This window comes from Penaeus monodon, chromosome 39 (assembly GCF_015228065.2).
Source record: "Penaeus monodon isolate SGIC_2016 chromosome 39, NSTDA_Pmon_1, whole genome shotgun sequence".
NCBI classification, from domain to species: domain Eukaryota; kingdom Metazoa; phylum Arthropoda; class Malacostraca; order Decapoda; family Penaeidae; genus Penaeus; species Penaeus monodon.
Genome location: NC_051424.1, coordinates 29,874,632 through 29,879,631, shown reverse-complemented (window position 1 = coordinate 29,879,631; position 5,000 = coordinate 29,874,632). Strand labels below are relative to the sequence as shown.

Here is a 5,000-nt window from a genome sequence, read left to right as displayed (position 1 = left end):
GGGAGGAGGGGTGGGGGAAGGATGAGGGAGTGGAAAGGGAGGGTAGATGGAGAAGGAGGGGAAAGGAAGAGGGAGGAGGAAAGGAGAAGGAAGGGGGAATGGGGAGAGAAAGGAAGGGGAAGGGAGGAAAAAGGAGGGGGATGGGGGGAAGGGAAATAAAAGAGGAGAGGTGAGGGGGAAGGTGGGAGGGGAAATGAGGGGGAAGGATGGGGAGATAGTGAGGGAGGAGGAGGGAGAGAGACGAAGGAGGAAAAGAAAGGGAAAAGAGAAAGAGAGAAGGAAGAAGGAAATGGAGATAAAGGGAGGGAAAGGGAGAACGGAGAAGGGGTAAGGAAGAGGGAGAAAGGAGAAAAGGAGGAAACAGGGAGGAAGGGAAGAGGAGAAGGAAGGAAGGATGATGGGGAGAGAGGGTGAAGGGGGGAGGTCGAGGGGGAGGGGATGTACACACACACACACACACACACACACACACACACACACACACACACACACACACACACACACACACACACACACACACACACACACACACACACACACACACACACACACGCGCACACGTACACACACTTACATCCTTCCTCAAACCCCAAATTGCAGCCGACGCCCCGCCCCTTCCCCCTCCCCCCCCTTAGCAGTGTTGCCGTCACAGGATCAATAAAAACGCACGCCGCGCAAACCCGGTATATGCCCTGGGGGTTGCAGGGTTGAAGGGGTTCGTTGCAGAGGTTGCAAAGGGTTGCAAGGCTCGGGGGAAGGGGGGGCTGATGGGGTGTGAGTGTGTGCATGGAAGGGTGAAGTGTGAAGAGAGTGTGTGTGTGTGTGCGTGTGTGTGCTTGTTTGTGTGTGTGTGTGAGTGTGTGTGTGTGTGTGTGTGTGTGTGTGTGTGTGTGTGTGTGTGTGTGTGTGTGTGTGTGTGCATATATGTGTAAAAGTGTGTGATTGTGTGTGTGTGTGTGTGTGTGTGTGTGTGTGTGTTGTGTGGTGTGCATGCATGTGTGTGAGTGTGATGTGTGTTCCTACATACTGTACATACAACCCTTTCCTCATACAATATTTTTTCTTTATAATCTGAAGGGGAGGCAAGAGGGAGGGAGAAGAGGGAGAGGGGAGAGAAGGAAGGACCAAAAAAGATTTAAAAAGGGGAAGAGAGAGAAAATAAGAAAGGGGAGAAGACGTAGAGGAAGGAGGAGAAAGAGAAAGGCAAGGAACAGGAGGAGAAAAGGTAAGGGAAAAGGGAGATTTAGGTAAGCGAAAGGGGAGGAAGGATAAGGGAGAGAGAAAACTTAGGTAAAGGAGAGGAAAAGGGTGAAAGGAAGTTAAGATAAAGGTAAGTAAGGGGAAAGGAAGGGGAAGCTCGTGAGTGGAGAAGGAAGGGATAAAGAGGAGATAGGGAGGAGGAGAGGGGAAAGCTGTAGGAAAGGATAAGAAAGGTAAGGAAAAGGGAAAAATTAGGTAAAAGAAAAGAAAAAAGAGGAGGAAAGAAGAAGAGGGAATAGAAGGTAAGGGAAAAGTCGGGTAAAAGAAAATTAAAAAGATGAAGAAAGAAGGAGAGGGAATAAAGGATAAGAGAAAAAATCTGATAAAAGAGAAGAGGAAGAGAAACAAGAAAAGGGGGAAAGGGAAGGTCCAAGCTAAAGAGAGGAAAAGAGAGGGGAAATTTAGAAAAAAAAAAACTCGAAAATGTTGGGAAAAATGGAAAAGGCGAAATGGAATAACAAGGGGAAAAGGGAGATAGGAAGGTTGGAATGAAGAAAAGGATAGGAAAGAGAGAAGAAGAAGGAGACGGAGAGAGAAAGAGAGAAAAGAGAAAAAGGGAAAGAGAAGACAGAGAAAGGGGAAGGGAAGGGGAGGAAGGAGAAGAATGGACAGAAAAAGATTGGGGAGGGAAAAGGAAGGGGAAGAGAGGAGAGAGAGGCGGAGAAAGGGATGGGGGAAGAAAGAAAGGAGAGAGAGAGATAGAGAAAGAGGATGGGGGAAGGAAAGAAAGGAGAGAGAGAGATAGAAAAGAGGAAGAGGGAAGGAAAAGCGAAAGGGGAGTAAGGTAAGGAAGGGGAAGTAGAAGAGAGGAGGAAATAGAAATGGGAAGAGGGGGGGAGAGAGGAAAGATAGATGGAGATAAATTAGAAACACTTCTAAGGATCTCGTAATTCCGATGATTGGACGAAAGAGGAGCGAAGGAAGAAGGAAGAAGAGAAAGAGGAAAAAGAGAAAGGGAAGAAAAAGGTAAAACAGAGGAGGAGGAGAAAGAGAAGAGAGAAATAGAATAACAAGATAGAAATCGCGTTAGAAAAGAAGAAGAAGAAAAAATATATTATAATGATGATAATAATAAAATTATCATAAAAATAAAATGATAATGATAATGGTGATGATAATATTGATGATCACAATAATAATAATGATAGTTGTAGGAGTAATGATAATGATGATGATGATGACAGTAATAATGATAATAATGATAATAATAATAAAAATAAAGATGATACTAATGATGAATATAATAAATGATAGTAATCAGAGTAATGATGATGATAGTAATAAAAATGATAATAATAACTACAATAACAACAACAAACAGCAACAACAATAATGACAATTAATAAATAAAATATAAACAGCAATACTGATAACGATAATGATAACTTATCAGAATTACGCATGCAGGGTGACGTGGATCCCTTCTCAAATCAATAGGCCTAAGCTACAGCATGATATTTAGGCCTCGGTGGCTGGCGGGTAAGGAGGGAGTCGTAGCTTTTAGGGCTGCCTAATATACGATAGGCCTAGACTCCGCTGGGATATCGAAAATGGAAATGGAAAATTACGGATTGGCGAAGAGGGGGAGAGGAGAGAGAGGGAGGGGGGAAGGTGTGGAGGAGGAGGAGGAGGAGGAGGAGAGAGAGAGAGAGAGAGAGAGAGAGAGAGAGAGAGAGAGAGAGAGAGAGAGAGAGAGAGAGAGAGTTAGGGGAGACACACACAAACACACACACACACACAGAGTATGTATGTATGGAGGAGAGAGGGAGAGGGAATGGAGAAAGGGTGTAAAGGAGAGAGGTTGAAAGAGAGAAGGAGAGGGAGTGATGTATGTATGTGTGGAGGAGAGAGGGAGAGGGAGAGGAGGATAGTGGGTGTGTAGGACAGAGGAAGAGGAGAGAGGTGATGAAATGCATATGATAGAGAGGGGGAAATAAGAGCTGGAGCAAATGGGGAGGGAGAGTGAGAGGGAAAGGGAGAGAAAGAGAAAGAGCAAGAGAGAGAGAGAAAGAGAGAGAGAGAGAGAGAGAGAGAGAGAGAGAGAGAAAGGAGAGAGAGAGAGAGAGAGAGAGAGAGAGAGAGAGAAAGAGAGAGTTAGAGAGGGGGATAAACATCTTCACTCACACATTTTCTTTCCCTCCCTCCCACTCTCTCTCCCTCTCTCCCTCCCCCTCTCTCTTTCTCCCTCCCTCTCTCTCTTTCCCCCTCTTTCCCCTCCCTCTCCCTCCCCCCTCTTTCCCCCTCTTTCTCCCTCCCTCTCTCTCTTTGCCACCTCTTTCCCCCTCCCTCTCCCTCCCCCCCTCTTTCCCCCTCTTTCTCCCTCCCTCCCTCTCTTTGCCACCTCAGGAAATTCCAAAATGCTATTTCCACATGTTATTCGCTTCTGTTCTGGGTTTCCTATGTTATATTCAGTGATCTTTTGGGACCTGTTTCCTGCCGGTGCTTTTGGGGGAATTACTGAAGGGGAAATGTCTTTCAATTTTATAAGCGATATGGTGTTTTATCTTATCTTTTTTTTTTTCTTTTTTTTTTTTTTTCTGTTGTGTATTTTTTCCAATATTTATTTTTCCGATTTTTTTTTTCAATATTTATTTGTGTGTGTGTATGTTGTTGTTGTTGTTGTTCTCAATATTTATTCTTATTGTTTGTTTGTTTGTTTTCAAGTAAATGTTTACGGTAAATGTTGTTTCGATTTTTTTTTCTTTTTTGGGGGGGGGAAGGTTGGAAATGTTGAAGAGAAAGAGGAAGAGGCGGTGGAGGAGGAAGAGGAAGAAGAGGAGAAGGAGGAGGAAGAGGAGGAGGAGGAGGAAGAGGAGGAGGAGGAGGAGGAGAAGGAGGAGAAGGAGGAGGAGAAAGAAGAAAAGGAACAGGAAGAGGAAGGCGAAGAGAAGGAGGTGGAGGAACAAGAAGAAGAAACGGAACACGAAAACGAAGACGAAGAGAAGGAGGAAAAGGAGGAAGAAGAAGAAGAAAAAGAAGGGGAGGAGGAGGAAGTACAAGAGAAAGAGGAAAAAACAAACAGAGGAAAATGAAGATAGAAAAGGGGGTTAAGAGAAGCAAAAAGAGAAAAGAGGCAGAAGAAAATTAAGAAAATGTAATAAGAAGAACAACAAGAAAGAGAATGGAGGAGATGTTAAGCAGAAGAATATATACCAGAAAGGGAGGCAGGCAATTATAAATTAAATATAAAAATAAATAGAGTGAACAGATAAAAAGTGAAAAGAACAGAAAAATGGAATATAAATAAGAATGAAAAAAAAAAAAAAAACATGAAGGAATAATCTGATTAATTAATTCACAAATAAAATAGATAGGGAAATAGATATCGCACATAGAAAACGTAAATTTATCGACAAAAAAGAAAACGGCTTAATATTTGAAGGGTAACTAAACGAAAAAATATTTCCCTCCGATTATGCACGAAGGTCACGGACAATACATTCTATTTTATTTCCTGAATATTGTTGAAATTTTTTTTATCCATTTTCTTTTTTTTTTTTTGTCATTTTGCAATTTAAGAATGATTACATTACGGTGATGATTTCATGTTTTATATTGTCTTTGTATTTATTTTTTAAAATCATATTTATTCGTCTTTGCACTTATTGATTTCTTTCGTCTCTCTTCTATCTTCTGTTGATCAATATTTGTGTCTTACATTGCTCGGCTTCCTCTGTCGCTACCCCCCCCCCCTCTCTCTCTCTCTTTCTCTCTCTCTCTCTCTCTCTCTCTCTCTCTCT

General features: G+C 42.7%; 1 protein-coding gene across 1 annotated transcript in view; it reads left to right on the top strand.

Moving 5' to 3' along the window:
* Positions 1–5,000, top strand: part of LOC119597434 (kinesin heavy chain-like) — a 155,942-nt gene that overhangs the window by 101,608 nt on the left and 49,334 nt on the right. The window lies entirely within an intron of this gene.